The sequence below is a fragment of the Orcinus orca genome, chromosome X, assembly GCF_937001465.1.
Source record: "Orcinus orca chromosome X, mOrcOrc1.1, whole genome shotgun sequence".
Taxonomy (NCBI): Eukaryota; Metazoa; Chordata; class Mammalia; order Artiodactyla; family Delphinidae; genus Orcinus; species Orcinus orca.
The window spans coordinates 33,474,517-33,487,546 of NC_064580.1; positions in this window are offsets into that span (position 1 = coordinate 33,474,517).

Genomic DNA, 13,030 nt, shown 5'->3' on the forward strand with positions numbered 1-13,030 from the left:
TTACACGTAGCTGTCTAGTTTTCCCAGTACCACTTATTGAAGAGACTGTCTTTTTTCCACTGTATATTCTTGCCGCCTTTGTTCTAGATTAATTGACCATAATGTGCATAGCTTTATTTCTGGGCTCTCTATTCTGTTCCATTGATCTATGTGTCTGTTTTTGTGCCTATTTTAGCTACTGCTTTGATACTGTAGCTTTGTAGTATAGTCTGAAGTCAGGGAGCATGACAGCTCCAGCTTTGTTCTTTTCTTCTCAAGATTGCTTTCGCTGTTCAGTGTCTTTGTGGTTCCATATGAATTTTAGGATTATTTGTTCTAGTTTTGTGAAAAATGTCATGGGTATTTTGATAGGGATTGCATTAAATCTGTAGATCGCTTTGGATGATATGGACATTTTAACTATTAATTCTTCCCATCCATGAACATGGGATATTTTTCCATTTCTTTGTATCATCTTCAGTTTCCTTCAGCAGTGTTTTTATAGTTTTCAGAGTGTAAGTCTGTCACCTCCTTGGGTAAGTTTATTCCTGTGTATTTTTTGATGTGACTTTAAATGGGATTGTTTTCTTGCTTTCCCTTTCTGATAGTTCACTCATTACTAATTCAAGTTTACTACTAGTGACCAGTCTGTTCACATTGTTTATTTCTTTCTGATTCAGTCTTGGAAAATTGTGTATTTATACAAGTTTATCCATTTCTTCTAGGTTGCCCAATTTGTTGGCACATAACTGTTCATAGTATTATGATTTTTGTATCTTTGTGGTATCGGTCATAATTTCTCCTCTTTCATTTCTTGTTTTGTTTACTTGGGTCCTCTCTTTTTTTTCTTGAGGAACATGGCTAAAGACTTATCAGTTTTGTTTATCTTTAAAAAAAACAGCTCTAGGTTTTATTGATCTTGTCTACTGTGTATTGAGTCTCTATTTCCTCTCTGATATTTATTATTTCCTTCCTTCTACGGACTGTGGGCTTTGTTCTTATTTTTATAATTCCTATAGATGGTAGGTTAGGTTGTTTCTTTGAGATTTTTCTTGTTTCTTGAGGTACGCCTCTATCAGTATAAACTTCTCTTGTAGAACTGTTTTCCTTGCATCCCATAGATTTTTTTTGTTGTTATTTTGGGGGGGCATGCACTGCGCAGCATGTGAGATCTTAGTTCCCCAACCAGGGATCTAACCCACACGCCCTGCATTGGAAGCATGGAGTCTTAACCACTGGACTGCCAAAGAAGTCCCCTCATCCCATAGATTTTGGAAAGTTGTGTTTCCATTGTCATTTGTCTTGAGGTATTTTCTGATGTCCTCTTTGATTTCTTCATTAACCCATTGTTTTAGTATTTTCCCATTTTTCTTCCTGTAATTGATTTCTAGTTTTATACTACTGTGGTCTGAAAAATGCTTGATATAATTTCTGTTCCCTTAAATTTGTTGAGGCTTTTTTTATGGCCTAGCATGTGGTCTATCCTGGAGAATGTTCCATGTATACTTGAAAAGAATGTATATTCTGCGGCTTTTGAGTAGAATGTCTTCTAGATATCTAAGCCCAACTCTTCGAATATGTCATTTAAGACTACTGTTTCCTTATTGATTTTCTGTCTGGATGATCTGTCCGTTGATATAAGTGGGGTGTTAATGTTCCCTACTATTATCGTATTATTGTCAATTTCTCCCTTTATGTCTGATAATACTTGCTTTATATATTTAGGCGCTCCTATAATAGGTGCATATATATTAACAAATGTTATATCCTCTTCTAGTATTGACCTTTTATCATTATATAGTGCCCTTCTTTGTCTTTTGTTATAGACTTTGTATTAAAGTCTCTTTTGTCTGATGTGAGTATTGCTACCTCCACTTTCTTGTCATTTCCATTTGCATGAAAAATCTTTTTCCATCCCTTCACTTTAAGCCTGTGTTTGTCTTTAGCTCTGAAATGAGTCTCTTGTAGGCAGCATATAGATGGTCTTGTTTTTTTTTTTTTTCAATACAGTCATCCACCCTTTTTCTTTTGATTGGAACCTTAAGTCCATTGATATTTAAAGTGATTTTTGATAGGTATGTACTTATTGCCCTTTTGTTATTTGTTTTCTGGTTGTTTTTATAGTTATCCTCAGTTCTTTTCTTCTTTTAGTTTATTCCCTTGTGGTTGGATGGTTTTCTTTAGTGACATGCTTGTGTACCTTTCGCTCTAGTTTTTGTGTATGTGTTGTAGGTTTTTGATTTGTGGTCACCCTGGGGTTCAGATATGTTGACCTGTAACTATATCTACTTGTTTTAAACTCGTAGTTATTTAAATTCAAACACATTCTAAAAGATCGACAGTATGTTAACTCCCCTCCCCTACATTTTGTGTTTTTGATGTCATATTTTACATCTTCGTATTTATACCTTAACGGTTATTGTATTTATATTTGATTTTTCAATTTTTTTGTCTTTTAACATTTGTACTAGCATATTTAAGTGGTTGATCCGCAGCCTTTACTATATATTTGCCTTTACTAGTGGGATTTTTTCCTTTTCTATAGATTCTTACTTCTTGTTGTAGCCTTTGATTATCTACTTAGTGGAGACTCTTTAACATTTCTTTTAGGGTAGGTTTAGTATTGATTAATTCTTTTAGTTTTTGCTTCTCTGGGAAGTTCTTTATCTCTCTTTCAATTCTGAATGATAATCTTGCTGGGTAGAGTATGCTACGTTGTAGGTTTTTCCCTTTCATCACTTTAAATATATCATGTCTCTCCCTTCTGGATTGCAAAGTTTCTGCAGAAAGGACAGCTGATAGCATTATAGGTGTTCCTTTGTATATGACTCTGTTTTTCTCTTGCTGACCTTAGAATTATTTCTGTGTAACTTTTGCCATTTTAATTATGATGTGTCCTGGTATAGGTCTTTTTGCTTTCATCTTGTTTGGGACCCTCTGTGCTTCCTATGCCTAGATAACTGTTTCCTTCTTCAGTTCTGGGAAGTTTTCATCCATAATTTTATCAAATTCATTTTTGACCCCCCCTTCGTTTTACTCTTCTCCTTTTGGGACCTCTATAATGAGAATGTTAGTACACTTGATGTAGTCCTAGAGGTCCCTTCAATTGTTCTCATTTTTTAAACCTGATTTTTTTTGTTGTTCTGATTAAGTGGTTTCCATTATTTCATCTTTCAGATTACTTATGCATTCTTCTATATCACCTTGTCTGCTGCTAATCCCTTCTAGTTTTGTTTTTTTTGTTTTTGTTTTTTTTCATTTCACTTATTGTATGCTTTGGCTCTGACTGGTTCTTTTTATATTTTCTAGTTCCTTGTTAAAATTCTCACTGTGTTCATATATTCTTTTTTTTTTCATATATTCTTTTCTGTAGTTCAGTTAGCATTTTCATTACTAATTCTTTGAACTCTTTATATGGTAAATTATTTTTCTGTTTCAATATTTTTTTCAGAGTTTTTTTCCTTGTTCTTTTGTGTGAAACAAATTCCTTTGTCTTCTCATTTTGTTTAATTTTGTCTCTATGAAATTAAGTGAAACAGTTACCTATCCCATTCTTTAAGGAGTGTTGTTGTGTGGGAGCATCCCTGTGCAGTTTGTGTGTGCCCAGTAGCTTTGGTGGCATAGCTGAATCTGAAGTGAGCACAAGTCACATCTTCCCCCAGGGTTTCCTGGCAACTATCACCTTGGTGGGCAATGGGGCTGGAGATGGAGGAGCTCGAGTCAGAGCCAGATATGAGGTGGGGCTTCTGCCGTGCTCAGTAGCCACCACCACCCTATTAGGGGTGGGGTTGTGTCCCAAGGTGCTGGAGCAGAAGACTAGAAAGTCGGCTCTGAGCTAGTTATGTTCCCTCTAAGGGTATGCTCTCCTTTCTCCCAGCATCGGCACTTTTGCCCTGGAAGGGAGCAGTGCTGGATCAAGAGGGGCCAGAGTGGGTTCCTGGTGTGGGCTGGGCTTCTGCTAGGGTGGCCCCAGCACACCAGTCTGAGTTCCAGATGTTCCTGATCTGCTGCCTCCTGTATGCCAGCAGTGGCTGCCCTTTCCCCACTGAGATGTAGTGCTGGTTCTGAGCCAGCTCCATACCCCCCAACTGTGCACTCTCTTCAGCAATGGCAGCCTTTGCCCTAGTGGGGTGCTGCACCATGGAGCAAGATGGGCCAGAGCAGGCACTTTGTGTGGACCGGGGCATGCACTGGGGTGGTCGCAGGGAACTGGCCAGGGTCCCAGTCAGTCTCAATCTGCTTCCTCCACCTTGTTTTGACAGCAAGCAAACGTGTACATGAGTGAAATATAAGTTTCTCACAGCACCCTTGCCAGTACTATTGGTCTTCAAACCAGCCAAGGGGACTCATCTTCCTGGTGTCATACCCTAGGTCTGGGGTGCCCAATATGTGGTTTGAACCACTCACTCCCCAGGGAGGACCTCCAAGCACATGTAATCCTCCCCCTTCTGTGTTCCCTACTAAGGGCACAGGTCCCAATCCTATTGCTTCTCTTCCCTTCCTTCCTGACTGTGTGTATCTTTCTTCCAGCCTTCATTGTAGAAGAGCCTTTCTGCCAGTCTCCAGTTTGTTTTGAGTGAGAATTACTCCACATGTAGATGTATTTTTCATCTGTTCATGGGGGGAGGTGAGCTCAGCCTCCTCCTACTCTGCCATCTTGATCTCCCAGTAGCCTACTGCAGGTATTTAAAATTCTCTGGTTTTATCATTGTGAAAGCATCTCCTGTTTTTATCTTCCAAGCATTCCTCACAATCTCTGGTTTGCTAACTATATCCTTTCTCATTTGTGTACGTGTAGATAGTAGTTTTTGTGTCTAGTCCACCACTATGAGTAAGTTATCACTTTTTACTTTTTGAAAATACAAATACTTATTTTTTGAAAAGTTAATGCATCTGTATGGCTTAAAACCCACATAGTTTTCTCTCTGTAGTCAATCAATGGCGTATTACTTGTTATAATCAGGAGAAGAAAGAGGAAGAAAAAGAAGAAATAATACTCATGTTAAGAAAATCATAGATACATAAGAGAGGAATCTTTAGAAACATATTCTTCAGAAGCATATTATTTTTGAGTACATGTGGAGCATTTACCAAGACAGACTGTATTCTGGGCCACACAACAGGTCTCAATAAATTTTAACAGATTCAAATCATGTGAGATATGTTCTCTGACCACGATGGAATTAAACTAGAAATCATTAACAGAAAGATGTCTGATAAATCCCCAAATATTTGAAAACTAATAGTAAAGTACACTTCTAAACAATCCAAAGGTCAAAGAAGAGATTAAGGGGCATTAAAATTATTTTGAATGGAATGTAAGCAAAATACAACATATCAACATTTGTGAGATGGAGCTAAATCAGTGCTTAGATGGAAACGTATAGCCCTAAATGCCTATATTTAAAAAAAAAAGGAGTCTCAAATAAATTATCTAACTTCCAACCTTAAGAAACTGAAAGAATGAGGAACAAAATAAATCTAAATCAAACAGAGGGAAGGAAGAGTTTGTTGCAAGCCAGGAAGTGTTTTATAACCTGGGACAAAGCTAAGATGTTGAGGACTCTGAATAAAGCAAGGGTGAAGCATGTCTACTGTTATTGGGGATTGGCCCCAGGGAGAGGCCAGTGGGCCATATTTAGGGTCTGTGGTTGAGCTGGTCATTTCAAATAGAAGTCTCAGTGAGAACTCTTTCTACCGTATGGTGACAAAAGATACTGAATCAAAGACCTAGGACAGACTGAGGGTTCCTTTTAGGCTTTGGGACAAGGTAAATTGAGGTGACTACCCAAGGCTTGGTCCTTTGAATGACATGTACCTGTATGCCTGGAAGCAAGTGACTGGACAAAAAGAGCCAATTCAAAATCATATATCCTTCTTGTCAGTTATCTTTCTAACTTCCTGCCCCTAGGGAAAAAAATGGAAATCCAACCTTCATGCTAAGATTGCCCTTGAATAATGATACTTCTCCTTTCTAGATTTTCCTTGATGTTTCTTTTAATGTTATTTTACCTGTGTCAAAGTGCTCAGAGTAAGAAGAGAGCTAACAGCATAATTTTACTTAGGCTCTGCCCTGGCCCTCTCACTGGGGAGGATCTACATATTCATATAAAAAATGAAGAAGAATAGACATGTGCTGCTGCTTTCTAGAGGTGATGTAATGGTTTCTCCCCAGGCCAAATTCGACATAGAATGTAAATTTAAAAGAGGAGTGGTAGTGATGGTGGTGGTCATAATGGTGGTTTGGTGCATGTCAGAGAGAGAGTGTGTTTGTGTGTCTGAGTGTATATAGGCTAAAGTCACAGTCCAGGAAGTTCTGGAGAGTTCAAGTTGACAGTCTTAAGATCTGTGATAAGGACACAGAATTTAAGTTAACAAGTCAAGATTGCTTAGATATTATCATATATGCCCATCAGAGCTGAGATTATGTTCACCTTTCATTCCTTTAGTTTCACTCTCTCTTTCCTTTATTCTCAGTTTTACTCTTCCTCTTTCCTTCAGTGAGTAACTAGAGATCCAGAAAGTGAAGTGATTTGGGGAAAGATGAAAAAATCATGTTTATTTAGCAACAGAACAACCTAAGGAAAGTGGAAGAATTAAAGTGGCATAGTGTCAGAACCCGAACCAGACAAAGCCATCACAAGAAAAGAAAATCACAGACAAATAACATTAATAAACATTGCTGCAAAAATTCTGAACGGAACACTAGCAAACTGAATTTAGCAACATATAAAAATGATTACATACCATGATCAAGTGGGCGTTATCCTAGGAATGCAAGGCCCTTTCACCATATGAAAATCAGTCAATGCAGTGCATCATATTAATAGTATAAAGGACAAAAACAACATCTCAATAGATGGGGGAAAAGAATTTAACAAAATCCACCACGCTTTTATAAACAAAACAAAACCAAAACCAAAACCAACTAAGAAGAAGAGGAAACTTCCTAATCCCCCACAATTAACATCATACTTAAAGGTAAAAAACTAAGTATTTCCCCTAATGTCTGGAACAAGCCAAAAATGTCTGTTCTCAGCACATCTATTCAACATTGTAGTGGAGGTTCTAGCCAGGTATATTAGGCAAGAAAAAGAAATAAAAGGCATTCAAATAGGAAAGAAAGAAGTAAAATTATACTTTTTCTTGGAATCATATGATATGTAATTATATCTCAGTAAGGTTATTTTTTTAATCAAAGGAACAGTGTGTCAGCCAAAGATCAGGCTGTGCAATGGAGATGAAATTCAGAGTAGTGACTACGCAGCTCATTTGTCATGAAATAATATTACTTTCATGATTTGGCAATACTGAAGGAAGCAAATTTTCATGTTAATGATGGCTTCTTTTCTACCACCCAGCAGTATAATAAGATGAAGAAAGCATTCAGAAAAAGGGGCTTAATACTCCTTAAGGGAAAAGGAACCTGGTAAAATTGAATTCATCAATAGTTACTTGTTAATTTCTGTATGTGAGGCTCTGTTCTAGGTATACCATAGAAGAAAGAAATCCTTGAGAAACAGATTCCTAGCCTATAAATATTTTGTCCTTAACATAGGTTAAATTTGACTTTTCGGCCATAGTCATAGTAGATGTACTGTTTGTTTTCGCTTTTGTTTTTCCTGTAACATGCTTTATTCATCCGTCTTGAACAGTGGCTCTTGGTGGCCACTAGATGGAAGCCTAACAACACCCCACATTTTCAAATGCTTTTTTTTTTTTTTTTTTTTTGTAATCACTTGATTTGTTCAAACTAGATTTGAGGCATGAGCAAAAGCTGTCATTGGCTTTTTTTTTTTTAAGCTGTCGTTGGCTTTTAAAGTCTGAATTGTCATCTGTGTTTATTGCATAATTGCCCAGTGTGAGTACTTTATTGTTGCTGTCACCCATTGCAGTCATCCAAACCATAAGTCAGTCTAGGTCTGCCACCTGTTTGGAGACCCAAGATAGAGTGAGCTTGGGCTCTTACCATTCACCTTCTCCATGCCACTCCAGGAACTCTGTTGTACTCTCTTTCCTTGTGGTAGGTTGTATTATTTACTCACAATTCTTTCTTCCCTCCCTGTCCTAATCATGACTTCACTGGTGGTGGTAAATACTTCCTTGCTCCCTGATTTTGGGTGTCCCAAGTCAACTTTTTTGGACAGTAGTATGTGAGAAGACATAAGGTTTGCCAAATTTGACCAAAAGATGTAAATGTCCCTGCATGGTTGGGCTTGGCCTCTTATGTATCTTGCATCCACCATTTGAAGAACATGTCCTGGGCACATTGCAGAATAATGGGACATGTAGAACAGACATGAATCCAGCCCAACTAAACTCAACCCATACATAGCCAAACCTAGCAGGTACCAGCTGACTCCAGCAAAAGTCATTCTGTAGACCTGTGAATGAGATTTTGAGGTTGCTTGCTAGACAGCTTTACTGCAGCAAAATTGCCTAAGGCAGCTCCCCCAAAATGCAAGTTTCATACCTGTTATACTAACAGCAGCCAGAATTTTGTTACTCTCAGTTATGCATACAGTGGCTATTAGCCATTGCAGATTGGTGCCTGGTAAAGTCAATTTTCATGTTCTAATTCACCTTAGCAAATGGTTTAATAAAAATTTGTCAAAGAGGAACTTTACCTTTATGTAGTTTCTAAGACTCAGTTACCATGAAAACCAGTAAACTTCAAGGAGCAACATGGCACTGTATTATACACACAAAGAAAAAAGTACCTCCTAGGTGCAAGTTATTTGGCTTTATTTCTTTTTTTTTTTTTTATAGAACATGTACAGTCTGTTTCTTTTATAAAGTAACTTGCGGTGGAGATGGTAGACAGGCACATGAAAAGATGCTCAACATCACTAATCATCAGAGAAATGCAAATCAAAACCACAATGAGCTGTCACCTCACATCTGTCAGAATGGCTGTCGTCAAAAAGCACAGAAATAACAAATGTTGGAGAGGGTGTGGAGAAAAGGGAACCCTCGTGCACTGCTGGTGGCAATGTAAATTGGTGCAACCACTATGGAAAACAGTATGGAGGTTCCTCAAAACACTAAAAATGGAGCTACCTTATGACCTCGCACTTCCACTTATGAGTATACATAGGAAAGAAACAAAAACACTACTTCGAAAAGATACATGCACCCCAATGTTCATAGCAACATTATTTACATTAGCCAAGATGTGGAAGCAACCCAAGTGCCCATCAACAGATGAGTGGATAAAGAAGATGTAATGTATATATGTATATATATATACACACATACATATATATGTATATGTATATACAATGGAATACTACTTAGCCATAAAAAGAATGAAATTTTGCCATTTGCAACAACATGGATGGACTTGGAGGGCATTATGCTAAGTGAAATAAGTCAGACAGAGAAAGACAAATACTGTATGATATCACTTATATGTGGAATCTAAAAAATAGAGCAAACTAGTGAACATAACAAAAAAAGAAACAGACTCATGCATATAGAGAACAAATTAGTGGTTACCACTGGGGAGAGAGCAGGGAGGAGGGGCAATATAGGGGTAGGGGATTAACAGGCACAACCTGGGCTTCCCTGGTGGCGCACGTGGTTGAGAGTCTGCCTGCCGAAGCGGGGGACACGGGTTCGTGCCCTGGTCTGGGAAGATCCCACATGCCGCACAGTGGCTGGGCCCGTGAGCCATGGCCGCTGAGCCTGCGCGTCCGGAGCCTGTGCTCCGCAACGGGAGAGGCCACAACAGTGAGAGGCCCGCGTACCGCAAAAAAAAAAAAAAAAGAGGCACAACCTATTATATATAAAATAAGCTACAGGGATATATTGTAAAACACAGGGAATATAACCAATATTCTATAACAACTATAAATGGAGCATAACCTTTAAAAACTGGGAATCACTACATTGTACACCTGCAACTTAGGTAATATTGTATATCAACTATATTTCAATTAAAACAGGAAAAAAAAAGTAGCATGTGGTAGGCAGAATAATGTCCCCCCAAAGATATTTACACCCTAATCCCTGGAATTTGTGAATATATTACTTTACATGCCAAAAGGGAATTAGTCTGTGTGATTAAATTAAGAGCTTTGAAATGGGGAGATTGTCATGAATTACGTGGGTGGGCAAAATCTATTCACATGGGTTCGTAAAAGAGGAGAGATTTTCCCAGTCAATAGTCAGAGGAAGATGTAAGTATGGAAGAATAGTGATAGAGATGGGCATTGCTAACTTTGAAGACTGAGGAAGACGGATACAAGCCAAGGAATGTTGGAAGCCTCTAGAAGCTGGAAAAGACAAAGAAACAGATTTTACCCTGGAGCTTCCAGAAGGAATTAAGTCCTGATTACACCTTAATTTTAGCCCAGTGAGACCTGTGTTAGACTTCTGACCTACAGAACTATAAGAGAAATGTATGTTGGTTTTTTTGGTTTTTTCCCATGGAACATGTTCCTTGATTTGATTTGATTCACAATGTTGTGTTAGTTTCAGGTGTACAGCAAAGTGAATCAGTTGCACATATATCCTTTTTTTTTCTTTTCTTGTGGTACGCGGGCCTCACTGTTGTGGCCTCTCCCGTTGCGGAGCACAGGCTCCGGACGCGCAGGCTCAGCGGCCATGGCTCACGGCCCCAGCCGCTCTGCGGCAGGTGGGATCTTCCCGGACCGGGGCATGAACCCGTGTCCCCTGCATCGGCAGGCGGACTCTCAACCACTTGCGCCACCAGGGAAGCCCTATCCTTTTTTTTTAAAGATTATTTTCCTGTATAGGTCATTATAGAGTATTGAATAGAGTTCCCTGTGCTATACAGTAGACGCTTATTAGTTATCTGTTCTATATATAGTAGTGTGTATATGTCAATCCCAATCTCTCAATTTATCCCTCCCTGCTGGTAACCATAGGTTTGTTTTCTACATCTGTGACTCTATTTCTCTTTTGTAAATAAGTTATTTGTACCATTTTTTTTTTAGGTTCCACATATAAGCGGTATCATATAATATTTGTCTTTCTCTGTCTGACTTACTTCACTCAGTATGACAGTCTCTAGGTCCATCCGTGTTGCTGCAAATGGCATTATTTCATTCTTTTTTATGGCTGAGTAATATTCCATTGTACATATGTACCACATCTTCTTTATCCATTCCTCTGTCAGTGGACATTTAGCTTTCTTCCATGTCTTGGCTATTGTAAATAATGCTGCAGTCAACATTGGGATGCATGTATCTTTTCAAATTATGGTTTTCTCTGGATGTATGCCCAGAGTGGGATTGCTGGATCATATGGTAGTTCTCTATTTAGTTTTTTAAGGAACTTCCATACTGTTCTCCATAATGGTTGTACCAATTTACATTCCCACCAACAGTGTAGGAGGGTTCCCTTTTCTCCATACTCTCTCCAGCATTTATTGTTTGTACACTTTTTGATGATGGCCATTCTGACTGGTGTGAGGTGATACCTCCTTGTAGTTTTGATTTGCGTTTCTCTAATAATTAGAGATGTTGAGCATCTTTTCATGTGCTTTTTGGCCATCTGTATGTTTCTTTGAAGAAATGTCTATTTAGGTCTTCTGCCCATTTTTCGATTAGGTTGTTTGTTTTTTTTGATATTGAGCTGCATGGGCTGTTTGTAAATTTTGGAGATGAATCCCATGTCATTTGTTTCATTTGCAAATATTTTCTCCCTATCTGTGAGTTTTCTTTTCGCTTTGTTTATGGCCTTTTATGTTACCCTTGATTTCAATACTGTACTTCTGACTTACAGATGACATTTCTGTATGTATATGGAGGTGGTTTTCCATCCTTTTTCAATGGGAAAGATCAATAGCATATTGTCAAGGTAAAGAAGAGATTTGGATTGCCTTTCCTTGTTGGACTAAAACTAGTTTTAGGGAAAGGTGTTTGACCCCCTTCTCCCAACCTAGTTTTCCTTGGTCAATTCAACTAATAGGCATTACTATTTCTATATGCTTATTTCCAACGAGAGTGTACTTTGTGAGGGCTGCACAGTATTTTATCCCCCCCTCCCCTCTCAACAGTTTGGAACACATAATAGGTCTCAAATAATTGTTTAGTAGATTAACTACTAGTTACTTGGATTAACTAAACCAGCACTTCAAATGTGGCCCACAATTACCCACTGCCATTTTTTTCTATTATTATTATTTTTTAATTGAAGTACAGTTGATTTACAATGTTGTGTTAATGGCAAGTATTCCAAATTACAGGTAAGAATTTTTTTTTCTATTCATGCTGGAGTCAAGGGAATAAATAAATAAGCTCTTTGTTTCCCTCTTGAGCCAAAAACCAGTTGAGACATAAGACACAAGAATCAAACAGATAAGCGGGAAAAATATCAGCTTTGTCACTCTAAGATTGAATTGTACAATGAAATGGAACATATGGCCATAATGAGTCCCCCAGAACCTCCCTGCCTGACAGCATGTCTGAGAATGCAGCCTCCCACTTGCAGGGGGAAATCATTCCCGGGGAACTTACCACAGGGAGTTTGTGAGAGAGGGTGAATCTTTGGGGTGGCGGAGGAGAGAGAGAGAGACAGACAGACAGACGGACAGAGAAGGGGTAAAGCTACAGAGCCACACTGTGTTAGTTGGGTCTCCTGAGAGGGCGACTCTGAGACACAGGAGTGCAAAACTTTTATTGAGAGGTAAAGTTTTGAAAGATAAAAGAAGGAGAAAGCACAATTGGGCAGGAGAGCCTGGGATCTCAATGCACATTTGACAGAACGTCTGCCAACCCATTGGGGAGCTCCACAGCAAGCACTGTCTATTAAAGGGGTACCACCTTGGGCTGAAATGCCAGGCCTTGGAACTTCTCCTATGTTCAGTCATTGGTTGGGGCTGCCCAAGAAGAACATGGCTTTCAAAATCTGGAGGCTGTCAACTAACTTCACTCGTTGCAACTCACTGTCAAGTTCTTTCTTGAAGAGGGATCTGAGTGGCATCCCTCCAGGGCTGCCACACAGACCTACTGTGTTCCTTTTCCTACTGTCTCTGATTAGAAAAGTTACTCTTTCATCCCTGAAGAGGAATGGACAAGGGAGC